Below are 21,375 nucleotides of genomic sequence, written 5' to 3'. Positions count from 1 at the left end.
CACTGTCTAATATGGTAACCACTAGCCACATGTGAATTAAATTAACTGAAATTAAATAAAAGTAAAAATGCAGTTCCTCAGCCACACCTACCACATTCATGGGCTCAAGTTACTTGTGACTTGGGGCTACTATACTGTACAATGAAGATATAGAATATTTCTATTATCACAGAAAGTTGAACCGTTAAACAGTAGTTCTACTGACCGACAGCTCTGCCTCATTTCTGAAAAAGCACAATGATTCATGAGTCAAAGTTGCCACTAGACAGCATTAGCATACATTTAAGAACCACCAATCCACACATCTTTTTATTTCCTGCCTCTACAGTGTTGTTGAAAAATTCTTCTCTCCAAGTTTTGCCTTGGGTGCTAGGGAGAGATGGAGCCCACCCAGGCACATGTGGACGAATGGGCCAACCTTTGCAGATGCTGTCAGCACCCTGCCCAGTCCCTGGCTCTTTTGACATCAGTGTGCACCAGCCCCTTTCCAACTGCCAGTATCTCCATGTCTTTGACCAAGGCCCTTTTCAGAAGCTGCTGTGAGATACACTCTGCCCGGACACCTGGCAGGCCAAAAGTGCCTGGGAGTTGACACCCAGTCAAAGCAGCCTTCTATTATTGATGAATGGAAATTGGTATAAAAATACTCTAGCCCCCCGCTGCCTCAAGTAGAAAATCTCTGAGTTGTGTGTTTCGCAGTGTTTTCCAGAGTGGCATGTCATGGTAGTGGACTTAACGGTGCACCCTATATTGGCGATCTTGCCTCTCCTATGTCACCTTTTCTCACCTCATCTGTTTATTTGCGTCTCCAAAAAACCCCTTGTGTGCAGGTCCTTGCCTAAGGGTCTGCTTTTGAGAAAACCTAAACTAAGACAAAATCCAAATTAAGGGGATGGGGGAGAATTAGAAAGGGGAGGGTCTTACAAGAATAAAAATAATAACATTTACAGTGTGTATCATTAGATTGCAAACTTCTTCAGAGGAAGAACTGTGTCTTAATTTTCTATTCCTAATGTGTAGCACACACAAGTGAGTATTAAAGCTTACAGTGTTTCACATATGTGATTTCTCTGATACCCCAACAATCCTATTTGGTGGCTATTACAGCCATTTTTCAGCTGGGTAATTTAAATGAATTGCCCAGAGTCATAGTCAGTGACAGTGTTCAGCCTGGAACCAGCATTTCAGAGTCTAAGCCCTATGCTTGTCCCTGTTGCTGGTGCCACCCACGTGCTGGTCATCCCATTGACCTGCCTGCAGGCCTCTTAGCTGTCCTCAGCTACCCCTACCTCAGGGGACCATTGCAGCACCACACTCTATGTACCCACCTCTGCTTGAATGAATGGAGTGAAATATGTCATTTATTTCTGTTTCTGCTCAGTGTTGTTAAGTTTGTGTTGTCAACATTATTTTCAGAGACCACGGCTCTTTATCTCTAGGCTTGATCCTAAAAACATTGTGAAGAGGACAACAGTAAATTCCTGGATTCCTCTAGGCTCATCTCTGGCAGTGCCAATCTCTCCCAGACTCACCCTCTGAAGTCTCAAGGACCTGTGTTGTCATATGTGGCCCAAGCAGTTCCAAGATTCTGGAACCATTAAAAAGAACTTCTACACTTCAGAGGATCATTCCGGGTTCTGCCCTCTGCCCTCAGTTCCAAATCTTTTGCTCTCTGAGTGTTCTACCTGAATTATTGGTTTGATTCTTGATTGGAGCTTTATGTCAGGTCTGTGCCATAAGGATATTTTCCATGTAAGAGGTAATATGAGGTTTCTATCAAGCTTGTCGGGTTTAGAGGGAGAATGCCTGAGTTAGAATTCATTTCCTTAAGTTTACTTTAAAGGAGAGTGTGAGACCTTGGGCAAATTATTTCAGATTCTCTGTTTTTGTTTCCTGGTCTGTAAAATACAGATATTAAAAACACTCATTCACTTAAAAAGTGCCCATAGGTTGTTATGAGGATTACATGAAATAACCCATGTAAAGCACCTGGTCTGCTGTAAACATGTAATTACTCTAAGATACTATACCTTCTGTATATTCCCTCTTTCTGCCCACCTGTCATAAGCCCTGTTCAGACTCTAGGAAACCCAAACCCATCATTGATGGGGCGGCCCCGCCTCAATTTATATAGAAATGGAATTTAGATTAACATGTTACCTCTTTCAGGATTGAAAGGAACTCTGGAATTTAAGATTCCTCAACCCAAGGCATACATTCTAATGAAAAAAGTTTAGAAAGAAAGCCCATTTGTGAGTGAATGCTGCAAGATGGTAGAAAGCATTTGCCTCTATGTAAAAGCCAAGCAGTTTACCTCCCAGTTATTCAGCGAGGTCATGCCAAATGCTCAGTGTAGGTTAAACACCGCATCCAGTGCAGAAAGGTGGCAGATACATTATGACAAACACATGTATGGGTGTGTGTCTTTATAGCCCAACTCTGCACAAAGAAAAGGTAGAGCTTATTCAAATAGAATAATTAAAAGCTAGAGGACTTGAAAAATAAAAGTCATCTAGTAAGCTCTGTTTGTCTTTCTTATGTGGTCAGCTATGGTTCTACTATTGATTTCTTATTAACAACCTTTTATTTTTAAAGTGGAGACTGTATAAATCTATAAGACTGCCTTCCCTGAAGCAAAACCTTGAGTACAAAATCTGACAAATGTTTTTCCACCCTACTTTTTATATTCATGCATTTGTAAAGCATTGTGAATGCTTATAAGTTAAATTCCACTTGACCACATATTTAATGAAGCACCTAGTAAAGAACAGAACATAAATATCTAAAATCGGAAAATCTCCAGAGAATCTGAATACCAAGCCAAAAACCTGAAGGGACAGTGCTTTCATTTCTTGTTTGTCTCCTCCACAGCAAAAACTCATTTTCCAGCTCACAGACACTTTCAAATTGGAAGGATTTTGAAGAAAAATCTGCTACCATCTTTTCTATATCCTGTGATAAACTACAGTTCTCATGAAGACAAAGAATTTGGTCACACAATTGGACCTGGCAGAAACATTTTTTTCAGTTCCTTATTACCAAACAAGATGGAGTCAGTCTCGCTGGATATAGAGAAGTGTTGTGTCCTGAGAAACTTGCCTTTCACTCTGGTTGGTTTATACGTTTTTAACAAACTGTCCTGAAGATGGCGCCACGTGCTTAGCTATGTTTTCTACCTGTATCATTTGGTGATTTCTGAAATCACTGTCTAAGGAATAGATACACAGACTTGGAAGATCTGTAGGAAATGCCACCTTGAAATGATATTCCTGTGTTAAGTATAAATGTAAAACTAAGTCACCCAAGGAACAATATGATTCAGTTATCTCTAAATTTTCAGTTAGGAGATGGAATTACAGAAAAAAAAAAATACAGTCAATGCTATTTTGAGTTAGATCAGTGGCGTTTTCTGAAAGCCAGATTCCATCTCTAATCTTGTTATTTCTCCTTTGTTCCCTATTTGTAGTCAATGGCACCAGCCATCCATCAAGCGATCCAAGCCAGAAACTTGAATGATGTCTTTGATCCTTCTTTCTATTTTAACCTTCTGTACCAGTAACTCCGCATCCCAATCAATCACCCAGTCCTATCTATTCTAATCCCTAAATGTCTCAAATATGTCCATGTCTCTCCATTCCCACTGCTACCAGTAAAGTCCAACAGCACCGTTACCTCCTCCCTGCAGTACTGCACAAGTGGGTTAACTGTTTCCCCTTTCACACAGCTTGCTCCTCTCAATCTGCTCTCTTCATCTAGAGTGATCTTTCAGAAAGATAGACCTGAACATGTAATGCACCCCCCACCCATTTACAATCTTCTATGGCTCCCTAGTGCTTTCAGGTAAAATCCACACTCTTTTGTAGCCTACAAGGCTTTTTTAGAATCTAGCTGTCCCCCACTTCTAGAGCTTCATCTTGCAATAACTACTATCCCACTTGTTGTTTAACCTCGGTCATAAGATTTCTTTCCAGTTCCTAGTATGTTCACATCAGGATTGTTTATTTTTCCTGATCCTGCTTGTGCTCCAGCAGCAGTTGCAATTTGCTCTTCTTCCGTAGGCCCAGTCACCACACCTCCATCTATCTAACTCTGGTTCACGCTGTAGATCTCAGTGAGAACATTATTTCTTAATAGAAGGAGTTCCCTAGAGCACATTAGTACCCAGCACTCTATGACTCCATAGCATCATGTACTTTCCTAATTTTAATAGGCATCTCATCTTATCATTATTGTTTATTTTCTCCTCTACTCTATTATAAACTCTGTGAAGGCAGGGACGATGTTCTTACACTACACTCTTACAATGTCCTATAAGGTCTTTGTATTAGTCTGTTCTCACACTACTAATAAAGACATACCAGAGACTGGGTAATTTATAAAGAAAAAGAGGTTTAATGGACTCACAGTTCCACATGGCTGGGGAGGCATCACGATCATAGCAGAAGGCGAAGGAGGAGTAAAGACATATCCAATATGGCAACAGGCAAGGGAGCTTGTGTAGGGGAACTCCGCTTTATAAAACCATCAGATCTTGAGAGATTTATGCACTATCACTAGAACAGCATGGGAAAGGCCTGCCCCCATGATTCAATTACCTCCCACAGGGTCCCTCTGATGACATGTGGGAATTATGGGAGCTATAATTCAAGACAAGATTTGGGTGGGGACACAGTCAAACCATATCAGCCTTATATCAGCTGCCTCCCTCACCTTGCCTTTCTGAAAATGAGGCAGATGCAAAACTGGAAACCCTTGATAAACCATAAGATTTTGTGAGACTTATTCACTACCACAAGAGCAGTATGGGGGAAACTGCCCCCAGGATTCAAATTATCTCCCACCGAGTCCCTCCCCTCCCACAACACATTGGAATTATGGGAGTACAATTCAAGATGAGATTTGGGTGGTGACACAGAGCCAAACCATATCAATACACTTTCATAGTTTATTGTCTGTCTCCCTCCACTAAAGTATATGCTCCATGAGGGCAGGTATTTTTGTCTCTGATCTGTGTACCTGGAGTAGCACAAAGTAGTCAGTGGAATTATTCATCCTAGCTCTGTCCTAGTGCTTTCATGGACTCATTCTTTTCATCTTTCTTGGTACTAAATCATTCTAGTTTATGAGGGGTGGGGGAGAATTTTATCTTCACCTGAAAAGTCTTCCCTCCCTCTGATTACTTTAGTTTCCTATTTCTAGAACAAGAATGTGTTTTTGGAGGGTGGTAGTGGGGCAGAAAAATCAGAACTGAAAATAAACTTTCCCATGAAAATATAAAAGCAGAAATTTACTGAGGCCCTGTAAGTTTTAGCTGCTTCCAAATAATAAATTTCCTGAAAACTAACTGAACATGTGGCATGAGGCCAGAGCTGCCAATCTTATTTTTAAAAATCTCCACCTGGATAGTTCCAAGGGTCCCTTATTTTTCTGCTATTTGATGAGATATTCAGAGAAACTAATTCCCTCAAGTCACTGGGGCACCTCCTGTACTGAAAGAAATGTGTTTGCCTGGCTGTATGACCAGCTTGATCATTTGTATAGAAATGCGAGGTTTCTAAACACAAACCAGCTATGCATTTAGATGTAGCCCAATTTCCTAACGAGGAAATGGCAAAGAAGAATCAGCTTAAATGACAGCAATATAGGTATGTAGTCATTTTGAAAAATTCCAGCACCCTACAGTGATCTAGGGAAAAACAACATTCAGTCTTACCATATGTAAGACTGATTCATGGATAATGATTTATCACACATGTTTGATTCAGCTTCCACTTTCAGAGTTATAAGATAAGCAAACAGATGTTTAACACCCTTAATTTCAAGGAAATATCATATTGGAACTGCAGTTAAACACAGTTCTATTGAATATGTGAAATACTGTTACAGAGAGATCTGAGAACAATCATTTATAATACAAAATAAAAAAAAAAGTAAAAGTAAGTATCTTTATATACCAAAATTTGAATTTTTGATAGAAGATAAATATTTTAGTTAATTAAAGTCAAAAGGAAAAATCTAATGCTATGTTTGACTGGGTGTATGAGTACAAGATTTGAAAGATCAACTCGTGCCTTTTCATCTTTACATCTTTTTGTTGCAAGACTTAACAACAAAAAGAAGGTCATGGGATTACAATTTTAAAAGGAGGTTGAAAAGTCTGCTATTTAGAGACATTCTAACAATTATGAAGATATGGGTGACAATTAAGCTGTAAATGATCAAGATAAAGCTTGAGCCATAATTTATCATATCATTTAAAATAGTTAAAGGAAAAGAATTGGAATGTTCCCAACATACAGAAAAGATAAATGTTACAGGTGATGGATATCTCAATTACCCCAATTTAGTCATTACACATTGTATGCATGCATCAAAATATCACATGCACCCCGCAAATATGTGCAAATATTATGAATCAATTAAAGAAAGATAAAGTTTGAGGAAAGGAACAAGAGAACAGCAGCCATCAGTTGCTGGAGTGAATTCAACAGATAAGAAAATGCAAGTCTACGTGGTAATCTAATTAAAATAGCACCCAGGCCCACAAAAATGGAGGGGAAAGAGAGGGAGGTGGAAACACAAAGAATGACTTCCAGAAGAATTCTCCAGAGTCAGAAGAGGTCAGGATGAAAGGGTAGAGAGGTATGATCAAGGTTCAGGAGAAAGATGAAAAACGTGGCCAAGGGATGAATGAAATCATATAACTAAGATGTATAATTATCTTCTTTACTCTAAAGGAATGCTCTCTGGAATTGGTTAAAGGAGTTATATTTTTGGAGATTCTTCATATTAGGAGAAAGTTAAAGGCCAGGCAGAATGAAACAGAGCTTCTGTAACAGGGGTGTTACTTAAAATTCCAGTGGAGATTCCACTCAATAGAAGCCTAAATGATAAAACTAGAATTGTAATCAATGACAGAAAATTCTGCAATCATTTTTATTTGGTCTTGTAAGTGATTATCTTATATATTGATTGGAAAACAAAAAGCATATATGAGATCCACACTTGGTTCAAAGACAAACTGGGAAGAAGTATAAATCCTGGAAAAAATTGCCTGTCTGGTCCCGTGTTTGAAAAACTCTCCCTTATATTAATAACATTTTTTAAAAATGAAAAATAAAACATGGAGGAACCTAAAGTCAAAAACCCTGACCCACTTCCACTGTGTGAAGTCCAAAACTGTAAACAAATGGAAATTGACTTTCTCAAAATATGTTCCACTGAATGTTGTTGTCTAGTCAAACATACTGGGAATTTCTGGATTAAATAACAGTAAGTACGTTTTGTTACTGTTAGGAGAAGAAATCTCGTATGGTTCCAGAGCACCCCTGTATATTCTTGCCAGCTATGGCACCATTGTAAGACGCTGATCACTCTTTTCCTAGCACATGTATCATGGATGTATTGGCAATGGGTAACCATTACAGTGAATAATGAGGTAAAATCTCTCTCTGGGATAAAAGCGGGCTTGCTAAAAAAAGAGTTGGATTCCCCAAGCTTAAAGGTGAATTCCCTGGCTGCAACATAAACCCATTGCATGAACAGCATCCAGTGGGTCCCCTCTATACCTCCTTGTGGGTCTTAGAAGGCAAGGAGAATCAAGATAAGCATGATGCTCATGCTACATGCTGTGCCATCATCATGTTCTTTATTTCTGACCCAGGAATCTCGTGTCTTCTGCCAGCATCCATGAAAAGGTGACAGACTATCTTGTTAGTTTGGAAGTGAAGTAAATTCCCTAACCCTAACAGTTACTACAGGATTTCTTAGGACCTTTGCTTTGTCCTTGTGACCCTCCAAGGGGACAGCATGGCACCAAGCATTTTTTAAAAATTATCCTTTAAGTTCTAGGGTACATGTGCACAACATGCAGGTTTGTTACATATGTATACATGTGCCATGTTGGTGTGCTGCACCTATTAACTTGTCATTTACATTAGGTATATCTCCTAAGGCTATCCGTACCTCCTCCCCACTCCCCACAATAGGCCTCGGTGTGTGATGTTCCCCTTCCTGTGTCCAAGTGATCTCATTGTTCAATTCCCACCTATGGGTGAGAACATGCAGTGTTTGGTTTTCTGTTCTTGCGATAGTTTGTGGAGAATGATGGTTTCTAGCTGCATCCATGTCCCTACAAAGGACACGAACATAAAATGCTTGGTGCCTAGTATCACATATACACCATGGAATACTAGGCACCAAGCATTTTATTGATCATGCAAATTCATTCTCCTATACAGCAATTCCAAGTACTAATATTTTGCAACACATACCTTAGGAAGCCCTATTCTAAGAACACTGGTGTGGGTCCAGGTGGAACATGTAAAAAATTTGGAAAGATCTACTTTCCCAAATGTATCTTTCTATGGCCTGTTATACTACCCCAAATTCCCACCATTTGAATGACTCCTTTGGTAAAATGCATTATTTCCAGAAGGCCCTTATTTTAATGCAAACATGTTGCCTGGAGGTGTAGTACAGGAATATACATAGATTACATAAGAGGAGATTGAGCAAAAGTGAGAGATGGGCTCTGATAGAATGTGGAAAGTAGGTTCTAGGTTAGGAAATGTCCTGGAATTAAATTTGTGTCTGGGTAGAAAAGGAAAAACTAAAGCACTACAAGGATGGATCCTCTTTTTTTCTCTTCTCCAAATACAATACTTACAGCCAGGATTTATGTTCAAAATGAATTGCAAAATGTTTTTCTTACCCCTTTATTTTCTCTTTATTAATTACATCTTTCTGGGTTTTTTGTTTTGTTTTCATAGGTAAGGTCTCTGTTGCCCAGGCTGGAGTGCAGTGGCATAATCATAACTCCCTGCAGGCTTGAACTCCCGGGCTCAAGTGATCCTCCCGCCTCAGTCTCCCAAGTAGCTGGGTCCACAGGTGAGCACCACCATGCCCAGTTAATATTTTAATTTTTTGTAGAGATGGGGTTTCCCTATATTGCCCAGGCTGGTCTCAAACTCCTGGCCTCAAGCAATCTTTCACCTTGGCCTCCCAAAATACTGGGATTACAGGCATGAACCACCATGCAACACCCCCCAACACCACCACAATCCACCCACCAACCCCCCGCTCCAGCCAAGTCTTCTCTTTCTGTTTGAACTGGAATGTAAATTAGTCCTTAATCCCAAGTGAGTAGTTAACAATTTGAATATTAGCTTTGTTTCAAAAGGAGACTTGAATCATCATCGTTTGGGAGAGCAGGAGGAGGAACAGATAGGCCGTATGGCAGATATTTTCAAAACAAACTTCTCATTCCCTTAAGGACACATTTGGAGGTGTCAAAACAGGACAAGTAAGGTGCTGAACTTAAGTCTTATATTTCCTGACTCTGCCTAAGCTAGCCATCTGATGTTTTTATTTACATTTGTTTTATTGCATTTTGGCTTAGGCTTTTTTATTAAAGCAGGAAACTTAGAGATTTATAATAGATATGGCTCAATAATACATTCAATTATGACAATTTCTGCTTGGAAACAATGCGTATTCTAATGTTCTTACTTGAATCACAACTTTTTTGAAGCTGTTTATCACAGTTACTTAACTTGTGCATGATTTTGCTATGTTCTCATCACCATTTGGGAAAAGTTATTCAGAGAGAATGTACTAAGAGATTTTGTATTTTCTCTCTCTAAAAAAATGTTGTGTGTACTCAGCATGCAGGGCGTTGTGCTACAAGGAACTAAGATTTCCCCATTAAAAAAGAAGTCTTTCTCTTAGGTGTTTACAGTGTGTTCTACACACATCCGGCATTAGATCAAAGCCAGGACCACCACCGTGTTATCCTACAATGGTGTTTCAAACATCACCCTGCAATATAAGCAATCACAAGAAATGTGTGAGATGTTTCAGAATAACCAATTAAATTTCTTGGGCTTTTGTAGCCAGTTATAACATAATATAATCTCCTTCAAATAAAGTGTACATGGATCAACCAACTTTCAGTTCTTTTGTAATGGTCAGGTTTGGCTGCATTCATGGGAAGCCTCCGAAATGTCAGCAGAAAAGCCTGACCTTGGGGATAGACAGCTTATCAAATACTGGGTCATTTGAGTCTGATGTATTCTAAATCATCAGGGCACATCAGCCGTCCTTTAGCATAAGCCTCTTTTGGATTCCCACATGGCAAAATTTCAAATTCATTGAGAAGTATGACTACATATAGGTTATCAAGTTATTAAAAACAAACTCCACAAGCAAACTGTGAAAATCAGACTGCCAGCAACATATTTTCATCTCTGATTACAGATGTGGCCCTCCTTCATTTCCATATAATTCACATCACAATATACTAGCCCTTTCAGGAATTTAACAGCATTTTCTGGCATACAAATGTCAGACAAAAGATTCTAGTTCATCAACATATTGGCATTGAACCTAAGATAAGTCACTCACTAACGAATTATAAAAATAGGAGTACTTTCATTTTATCTTCCAAAATCTCGAAAGAATTTGTATTGAGAATGTTCCTTCCACTAAAATAGATGGAGCAATTTTTTCCTGGTTCGGGCTTGGGAGGGTGTACATGTCCAGGAATGTATTTATTTCTTCTAGATTTTCTAGTTTATTTGCAGAGAAGTGTTCATAATATTCTCTGATGGTTATTTGTATTACTGTGTGGTGAGTACTAATACCATCCTTCTTGTTTCTGATTGTATTTATTTGGACCTTCTCTCTTTTCTTCTTTATTAGTCTAGCTAGCAGTCTATATGTTTTATTAATATTTTCAAAAAAACAGATCCTGGATTCATTGATCTTTTCTTTTTTTAATTTATTTATTTTTTATTTTATTTTATTTTTTTAATTATACTTTAAGTTCTAGGGTACATGTGCACAATGTGCAGGTTTGTTACATATGTATACTTGTGCCGTGTTGGTGTGCTGCACCCATCAACTCGTCATTTACATCAGGTATAACTCCCAATGCCATCCCTCCCCCCTACCCACTCCCCATAATAGGTCCCGGTGTATAATGTTCCCCTTCCAGAGTCCAAGTGATCTCATTGTTCAATTCCCACCTATGAGTGAGAACATGCAGTATTTGGTTTTCTGTTCTTGTGATAGTTTGCTGAGAATGATGGTTTCCAGCTGCATCCATGTCCCTACAAAGGACATGAACTCATCCTTTTTTATGGCTGCATAGTATTCCATGGTGTATATGTGCCACATTTTCTTAATCCAGTCTGTCACTGATGGGCATTTGGGTTGGTTCCAAGTCTTTGCTATTGTGAATAGTGCCACAATAAACATACGTGTGCATGTGTCTTTATAGCAGCATGATTTATAATCCTTTGAGTATATACCCAGTAATGGGATGGCTGGGTCATATGGTACATCTAGTTCTAGATCCTTGAGGAATCGCCATACTGTTTTCCATAATGGTTGAACTAGTTTACAATCCCACCAACAGTGTAAAAGTGTTCCTATTTCTCCACATCCTCTCCAGCACCTGTTGTTTCCTGACTTTTTAATGATCGCCATTCTAACTGGTGTGAGATGGTACCTCACTGTGGTTTTGATTTGCATTTCTCTGATGGCCAGTGATGACGAGCATTTTTTCATGTATCTGTTGGCTGTATGCATGTCTTCTTTGGAGAAATGTCTGTTCATATCCTTTGCCCACTTTTTGATGGGGTTTTTTTTTTTTTTCTTGTAAATTTGTTTGAGTTCTTTGTAGTTTCTGGATATTAGCCCTTTGTCAGATGAGTAGATTGCAAAAATTTTCTCCCATGCTGTAGGTTGCCTGTTCACTCTGATGGTAGTTTCTTTTGCTGTGCAGAAGTTCTTTAGTTTAATTAGATCCCATTTGTCAATTTTGGCTTTTGTTGTCATTGCTTTTGGTGTTTTAGACATGAAGTCCTTGCCCATGCCTATGTCCTGAATGATATTACCTAGGTTTTCTTCTAGGGTTTCTATGGTTTTGGGTCTAACATTTAAGTCTCTAATCCATCTTGAATTAATTTTCGTATAAGGAGTAAGGAAAGGATCCAGTTTCAGCTTTCTACTTATGGCTAGCCAATTTTCCCAGCACCATTTATTAAATAGGGAATCCTTTCCCCATTTCTTGTTTTTCTCAGGTTTGTCAAAGATCAGATGGCTTTAGATGTGTGGTATTATTTCTGAGGGCTCTGTTTTGTTCCATTGGTCTATATCTCTGTTTTGCTACCAGTATCATGCTGTTTTGGTTACTGTAGTCTTGTAGTATAGTTTGAAGTCAGGTAGCATGATGCCTCCAGCTTTGTTCTTTTGACTTAGGATTGTCTTGGCAATGCGGGCTCTTTTTTGGTTCCATATGAACTTTAAAGCAGTTTTTTCCAATTCTGTGAAGAAAGTCATTGGTAGCTTGATGGGAATGGTATCAAATCTATAAATTACCTTGGGCAGTATGACCATTTTCACAATATTGATTCTTCCTATCCATGGGCATGGTATGTTCTGCCATTTGTTTATGTCCTCTTTTATTTCACTGAGCAGTGGTTTCTAGTTCTCCTTGAAGAGATCCTTTACATCCCTTGTAAGTTGGATTCCTAGGTATTTTATTCTCTTTGAAGCAATTGTGAATGGAAGTTCATTCATGATTTGGCTCTTTGTTTGTCTGTTACTGGTGTATAAGAATGCTTGTGATTTTTGCATATTAATTTTGTATTAATTTGTATTAATTTTGTATCCTGAGACTTTGCTGAAGTTGCTGATCAGCTTAAGGAGATTTTGGGCTGAGATGAAGGGGTTTTCTAAATATACAATCATGTCATCTGCAAACAGGGACAATTTAACTTCTTCTTTTCCTAACTGAATACCCGTGATTTCTTTCTCTTGCCTGATTGCCCTAGCCAGAGCTTCCAACACTATGTTGAATAGGAGTGGTGAGAGAGGGCATCCCTGTCTTGTGCCAGTTTTCAAAGGGAATGCTTCCAGTTTTTGCCCATTCAGTATGATATTGGCTGTGGGTTTGTCATAAATAGCTCTTACTATTTTGAGATACATTCCATCCATACCGAATTTATTGAGCGTTTTTAGCATGAAGGGCTGTTGAATTTTGTCAAAGCCCTTTTCTGCATCTATTGAGATAATCATGTGGTTTTTGTCTTTGCTTCTGTTTATATGCTGGATTACGTTTACTGATTTGCATATGTTGAACCAGCCTTGCATCCCAAGGATGAAGCCCACTTGATCATGGTGGATAAGCTTTTTGATGTGCTGCTGGATTCGGTTTGCCAGTATTTTATTGAGAATTTTTGCTTCAATGTTCATCAGGGATATTGGTCTAAAATTCTCTTTTTTTGTTGTGTCTCTGCCAGGCTTTGGTATCAGGATGATGTTGGCCTCATAAAATGAGTTAGGGAGGATTCCCTCTTTTTCTATTGATTGGAAGAGTTTCAGAAGGAATAGTACCAGCTCCTCTGGTAGAATTCGACTGTGAATCCGTCTGGTCCTGGACTTTTTTTGGGTGGTAGGCTATTAATTATTGCCTCAATTTCAGAGCCTCCTATTGGTCTATTCAGGGATTCAACTTCTTCCTGGTTTAGTCTTGGGAGAGTGTAAGTGTCCAGGAAATTAATTAATACCCTGGGAAAGGTACTGACTGACTCCAATTTCACTGACTGATAGAAATTGGTCTATACACAGGTCAGGTCTCTCATACTCATTTCACATGATTGTAAGTTTCCTGAGGCCTTCCCAGCCATGTGGAACTGTAAGTCAATTAAACCTCTTTCTTTATAAATTATGCAGTCTCGGGCATTTCCTTATAGCAGTGTGAAAATGGGCTAATACATACACCATGGAATACTATGCAGCCATGAAAAAGAAAAAGATCATGCCCTTTGTAGGAACATGGATGAAGCTGGAGGCCATTATCCTTAGCAAACTAACATAGAAACAGAAAACCAAATACCACATGTTCTCACTTACAAGTGGGAGCTAAATGATGAGAACACATGGACACAAAGAAGGGAACAACACACACTGGGGCCTATTGGAGGGTGAAGATTGGAAGGTGGGAGGAGTGAGGGGATCAGGAAAAATAACTAATAGACACTAGGCTTAATACCTGCATGATGAAATAATCTGTACAACAAATCCCCATGACACAATTTTACCTATGAAACAAACCTGCTCATGTACACCTGAACTTAAAATGAAAGTTAAATTTTTAAAAAGTACAAAACAACTACAAGAAGAAAAACAAGATGGAGTGAAATATTTTAGCAGTGGACAGAGGTTTTGGTTGCTTTGTTTCATTTTCTCTCAAGGACTGTTCTTTTTTAAGATGGGAAAATGTAGTTTTAGTCTACTGAGAATTAAGAGTTAGTAGTAAAAGCAGGAATTACTTTTCAAATGCCACCAAAGTTGCAGTTTTGTAGCATAGTGTTCCTTAGGTCTCTTCTTGCTGATACCCAAGATGGCTGGAATAATCTGAGTCACTGTAAACACCTTGTTACCCAGGATCTCAATCTCCTGCCCTTGTGATCTGCCTATCTCGGCCTCTGTGCTGGGATTATAGGCATGAGCCACTGTACCCAGCCATCTTAACCATTTTTAAGTGTGCAGTTCACTAATATTAAAAACATTCACATTGTTGTACAATCATCACCACCATTCATTTTCAGAACACTTTTCATCTTGCAAAACTGAAACTCTCTACCAGTTAAACAATAATTCCCTTTTTCTTCCCCCTATCCCTGGCAACCACTATTCTACTTTCTGTCTCTCTGATTTTGACTATTCTAGGTACCTCATATAAGTGGGATCAAATGGTATTTGTCTTTCTGTGATTAGCTTATTTCAGTTAGCATGTATCAGAATTTCCTTCACTTTTAAGGCTTGAATGGTACCCTATTGTATGTATGTATCATATTTTGTTTACCCACTCATCTATCTGTGGATACTTGGCTAGCTTTCATGTTTTAGATATTGTAAATAATGTTGTTATGAACATGGGTGTACAAATATCTCTTTGATCCTTCTTTCAATTCTTCTGGGTATCTATCCAGAAGTGGAATTGCTGGATTATGTGGTAATTCTATTTTTAATTTTTTGAGGAAGTGTCATACTGCCTTTTACAGTGACTGCAACATTTTATGTTACTAACAACAGTGCACAAGGGTTTCGGTTTCTTCACATCCTCACCCACCAATGCTTGTTCTGTTCTGTTTTGTTGTTGTTGTTGTTGTTGTTGTTTGATAGTAGCCATCTTATGGGTGTGAGACACCAGACATTGATTATCTTCTAAACTTTTTCCATACTGTAGTCAGAATTATATTCAGCAAACATATCATAATCACGTAACCTTCAGTTACATGTTTAAATCCTTCAGTGGCTTCTCATTAACTTCAGGATAGTCTGACCTCCTTTAACATGTTTCATAAAAACTCATTCATGATTTTCTCCCTGGCTAACTTTTCTAGCCTTGCTTCTCAACTGCTCCCTATTCCACCTCTTCCCCTATAGCTCATCGTCCACTTCCTATATACACATATACACTCTATGCATCAGTCACTCTGAAATTTATTCAGGTCTGTGAAAATGCTATACTTCCCCTCATCCCCAACACTATTCCTTCTGATAGATGCTCTTTCTCCCTCATCACCTGACCAGCTCCTGCTTATCCTTGAGGTCTCAAGATAGCATTTTCTCCAGGAAAATGTCCTTAATAAATTCCCTCCACCAAGCTTCATTAGTACCTTTACTGTGTGTTCCCAGAGCACTCAATCTTTGCCCTAACGCAGTACTCTGTGTCAATCACACTCTGTAATTGTCTGCTTACTTATCACCTTTCCTCTAATCCCATGCTGGCCTATGTGGCTCTTGGACACTAAATTGTAACTAGTATGACTGAGGAACTGAATTCTTAACTTCAATTTTTACAAATTGTAAATTAACGCCGATATCTGAATCAGTTATAGTAAGACTTTTAAGATGTTTGGAACCAACTTGGGTATGTGAGTCTACTTTTTCAACTGTAAGTTTATGAGATCTAAATACAGATGAGAATTAAGCATCTGAATTGAGATGTGCTGTAAGTATAAAATATATTGAATTTTGAAGACTTAGTACAAAATAAGGAATATAACTTTTTAGATAGGTTACATGTAGACATAATATTTTTGACATAGCAGTTTACATAAACTATTTAAATCAATCTTATTTATAATTCAGTCACTTTTTAGTATAGCCACTAGAAATTTTTAATTACATATGTGGCTTACCTTATATTTCTATTAGACAGCACTGACCTAGACTATAAATTCTGTAGACACAGGAATCACAACTGTCTTATTTACTTACTTTTAAAATTTTTATTGCGTTCACCATGTGTTGGGTGTTAATCTATGCATTAACTAGGAATTGCAAACATTAACTATCTTGATCCTTATAACAACCTTTTGAGCTAAGTAGTATCATTAACCACATTATACATATGAAGAAATTTACATGAAAAGATTCACTTAACTAGCTCTAGGTCACAGAGTTGACCCTATGGAGTTAGACTGTAGAGGGGATACATAAATTATACTCCCAATAACTTTCTTATACTGTTTCTTGTTTGTTCTCATATTACAGGTGTCCAGAGAAACATTTACTACTCAACTTTTTAAATTAACAGACATCATCATTCAATTACTCTTTTAAAATTAATCAATCTGTTCATTCCATAAGTATTAATTGAACTCTTAGTGCCAGGTGCTGTGCTGGGTAATAAGGACTCTAAGTTGAATGAAACAAATGCTTTATTTATAAAGAAACTCTATCTGATAGTGGTGACAATCATATAATGAAATAATAATACAATATTATACTGTACAACACAAATATACATGAAGGATCACAAATATACATGAAGCCTGGAGAAGAGGAACAGGAGGGAAAAAGTGACAGAACATCTTGAACAATGAGTAGGAGTAAACCAAAAGTGGATGAGTGTAAGGGGAGAGGTAGCTGAAGCAGGGGAGAAGGTGAGCAGAGCTAAGAAATAGCCTGGTGATGGCCGGGCGCGGTGGCTCATGCCAGTAATCCCAGCACTTTGGGAGGCCGAGGTGGGCGGATCACAAGGTCAGGAGATTGAGACCATCCTGGCTAACATGGTGAAACCCGATCTCTACTAACAATACGAAAAATTAGCCAGGCATGTTGGCGGGCACCTGTAGTCCCAGCTACTCGGGAGGCTGAGGCAGGAGAATCGCTTGAACCCAGGAGGCGGAGGTTGTAGTGAGCCGAGATCGCACCACTGCACTCCAGCCTGGACGACAGAGCGAGTTTCCACCAAAAAAAAAAAAAAAAAAAAAAAGGCAAATTTTATGTCATGTGTATTTTCACAAATCTTTTAAAAAACAAAAACAATGACTGGGCATCAAGTTATAAAGGTTATTGCTGAGATGCAGGCAAAAGAAAGATGGCAGCTGAAATGAGATGAGAAATATTGATGAAGAGAAAATAGGTTGAATTAAAAAATATTAGGGGTGCAACTAACAAGAGTTTATTGGTGATTAATTTTAGTCTTGGGTGAGGGAGAGTAAGGAGTTAAGTTATTTCTTAGATTTCTAGTGTGAGCAACTAAAGTGGATAGTGATGACATGCACTGAGATAGAGAACAAAGAGGAGATATAGACTTGGCTGGGGTTGAGGGTGGAGGACATAAGAGGTTCACCTTCAAACCATTGATTTTGAGGTATTTGCAGGGAATCCAAGGGGAGTTGTCTTGTTAGGGAACATAGTTCATAATTTCTGGACAGATCTTGGAGCCTTTCTCATGTGGAGGTTAATTAAACGTACAGGACAAAGGGTAGTTCGTGCATGTTTATAGTCTGTCTGCCAGCACATTCTCCTTAATGTTTTTGAGTATTTTGCATTTCTTCACCAATAATCTGTGATTTGGATGGGGCTCCACCCAAATTTGTCCCCAAGGATAGAATATGAAACACACCTGGCCACAGTGATTGGGGTGTAAGATTGGTAGCCTCAACTAGTAAAGTAAGTGTCAGTCTAAGGATGTGTGCAGGAGTTGCTGATTTAAAAATGAAAGTCTACTCCACTCAATCCCATTAGACTAGGAACTAATGAAAAATATGAACCAAAAACCAGGTTTTCCTAGGAAACAGGAAAAATATGAAATTAGAGTTGTTGAAGCCACCTTGCCACCATGAGGATGAGTGCAACTGCAGGCCATCACATTCAGCCTGAGAAGGAATCTAATATATAAGTTTGAGATGAAGGGTAATTGAGTTATTTTTATGTCATTTCAATTCTAAATCCAGCCATGCCTGAAGCAAAACCAAACACTAGACATTTCAAATATGTGAGCCAATGAAGTGCCTGCTTTTCTTACACCAGTTTGAGTTGTATCCTAATGAATATAGGCAGTCCTAGCTCTGCATAGTAGTGTAGAACCATAAAAAATGACTTTACCACCAGGTGCGGTGGCTCGTGCCTGTAATTCCAGCACTTTGGGAGGGTGAGGCAGTGGATCACTTGAGGTCAGGAGTTCGAGACCAGCCTGGCCAAGATGGCAAAACACTGTCTCTACTAAAAATACAAAAATTAACTGGGTGTAGTGGCACATGCCTGTAGTTCCAGCTACTCGGGAACTGAGGTGGGAGAATTGCTTGAACCCAGGAGGTGGAAGTTGCAGTGAGTCGAGAACATGCCACTGCACTCCAGTCTGGGTGAGAGTGAGACTCTGTCTTAAAAATAAATAAATAAATAAATAAAAATGACTTTACAAGCTGAAACTCTGAAGAGTTATCTTAATCAATGGGAAAAAATACAATTGGTCCAAGACCTTTAGATTTTTTTGTTAAAATATTAAAAAGACTCATTTTTATAAACTAAACAATTACAAAACTGATATTTATTTAGTATACTAAAATTTAAAATATTAGATAATTAGGCATTCAGGTGTTTTATTTCTTTGTAAAAATGTATCAAAAGTAGTTTGGACAAGCACTTTTTTCTGTCTTAGTGAATTATTATACTCCTTTATACGTTTGGATCACCTTCCAACATTTTGCCTTTTGCCCTTTCAATGCTGTAAAATATCTCTGAGATTTCCTTTAATTTGAAGGGTTTTTGTCTGTTTTTCTGTTGCTTTTTTAAATTACACACATATATTTAACAGTACAGTTTTACATAGAATGCTAAGAGCACTTTTCTTCATATTTTACAAAAAGGCTTGAAACATATGGACTTTCTATTAGTAATCATACAATAGCACATCCAAATCTAATTCCTCAATGGATGATGCATTATAATTTGTTTAGAATTCAAAGGCTTAATGACAATAATCCGGGGAGGAAAAAGAGTAAGTTTATTTTACATAACTGACCAAAAAATAAATACAAGAAATAGTAAATAGAATTTAATATGGCCTCGTGTGCCCTGAAGGAGGTGGTGCTCGATGTGGAGGGATAATTGCTATGTCCAAGTAACCTATCTGGAACTTCTGCAAGTGCAGTGTCATGGAATCATCAGTCCCCTTTCTGCCAGACATGGTGCTGCCAACCTCCTTGACTCGATAGCCAGGTCTTTCAACATCTGTAAAAACGATTGCAAAATTGAAGTGAGCGCCCTTCTTTCTAGCTTCTGGGTAGACTTCTTTTACTAAGTTTGTCAGTTCTTTCAAGGTTGCATCCATCCAAGCGTAGATCTACAACTCTCTGAGCGGTACGTTTCCCTGGAGAACTCGTCCGTTCGGTGGTGGTGGCCATTATTGGTGGTGAAGATGCTCAGCAGCCGCAGGCATGTTTTCTCACGGTCGATAGACTTCTCTGGCTCCTTCTTAATTTCCTCCTGGGTAATGCGCGACTCCACCACCATCTTCCTCCGATGGCCCGCCTGGTTTTCTTTACTGTGGTTACTTCCTCTGGGATATTGTCATCCTTTTTGTCACAACCACTTTCCTCTTTTAAGTCTATACATTTGCCTTCATGAAGTTCCTGTGGCTGCAAGCCTACAGTCTTTTGAATAGCAAGTGTCAACATTCCCAGTCAGCTATTTCTTCTAAAGCCCATTAATGTTCAATTCAAATACTGTGAAGTCATGCCAGTTTCTAAAACACTAAAATCTGCCTTCACTGGCAAGGAAATATTTATCTTCAGTCTCCTTGTAATTACTGATTCCTTTCAATGCAGCACCTGACTTCAGAGTTTGGCCTACATGGTAGTCGTTAAGCTGATTGGGTTTTTGTTTTCATTACACTGTTCAATCCTAAGCAGAAGTAAATGCTCCATTTCTACCCTAAGCAGCTTTCTGTTCTGAGTGCAACTTAAACTAAACAATGTTGAAGCTACATTACCTTGTTTTTGAATGATCTGACTTCCTCAACATCATTTGTTCACTAGCTTCAGGCAGGCCTAGGTCTCATCCTGTCTTTACTTTGCTGTCTCCATTTTCAAATCTCCTCATCACATTCAATTTAACTTCCAGCATTATTGTTTTTATTTGCTGCACTTTAATTGCTGTTGCTCACTTTTCTCTAATACTCACTTCTTTAATGTCATATGGGCTTACTACTAGGAAAGAAGGAGGCAACTCAGCTAAGGCTTTGCTCTCTATGCATGAACTGAATAACAGATGGGCAGTGACCAATCACTAACAGAATTTGAAACAACTGATGCGATTGGTCACTGATCATGATACATGTCTGTTATTTACATAGAGATTCATGTACCAAAGAGCTAGCAGTGAAGCTTATACTTTAAGCAATTACTCACAATATACACTGTGTAACTGAAATTTAAACCATGTTACTGGGGTCTAGTGTCATTTAACTGAACAGTAGTAAATTTGTGCATATGAAAATTGTTCAAAGCATTGACTGCCTTACTAACGAATGCAGAGATTGTGTAAGAAGAAAACAAGAAAGCCTAGGAGACAACCCTGAGAAAAACCAAAGATTTAAGGGATGAACAAAAGAGAAATCTGCACGGTAACTTATAAAGAGTGGTCAAAGAGGTAAAGAGGAAAACCAGAGCATATGGTGTCATACGAGGTAAGAGAAGACTTATTGCAATTGCATTTCTCACTCATATTTTTTTTAAAATAAACTCTAATTAACATTTCATAAAACTCACCATTTTGAAGTATATAATTCAGTGGTTTTTAGTATACTCACAGAGTTGAGCAGCCATTACCATTATCTAATTCCAGAATATTTTCATCATCCCCCCCACCCCGCCCCAGAAAGAAAACCATTACCAACTAGCTATTTACTCTCCATTCTTCCCGCCTTCCAGTCCCTGGAAATCACTAATCTGCATTCTGTGTCTATGATTGTAACTACTCTAGGTACCTCATATAAGTAGAATAATACAGTATTTGTCCTTTCGTGATTGGCTTATTTCACTTAGCGTAGTGTCTCCGGTGATTGTT

The 21,375-nt window shown here is 38.5% G+C and overlaps 1 pseudogene; it reads right to left on the bottom strand.

The window, feature by feature from the left end:
• Positions 1-18,831: 18,831 nt before the first annotated feature.
• Positions 18,832-21,108, bottom strand: LOC101006806 (annotated as a pseudogene).
• Between the last annotated feature and the right edge of the window lie 267 nt (positions 21,109-21,375).

The sequence above is a fragment of the Papio anubis genome, chromosome 10 (genome assembly GCF_008728515.1).
Source record: "Papio anubis isolate 15944 chromosome 10, Panubis1.0, whole genome shotgun sequence".
NCBI lineage: Eukaryota > Metazoa > Chordata > Mammalia > Primates > Cercopithecidae > Papio > Papio anubis.
Note: the sequence above shows the minus strand (reverse complement) of the source record. Positions and strands in the feature narration are given on the sequence as shown.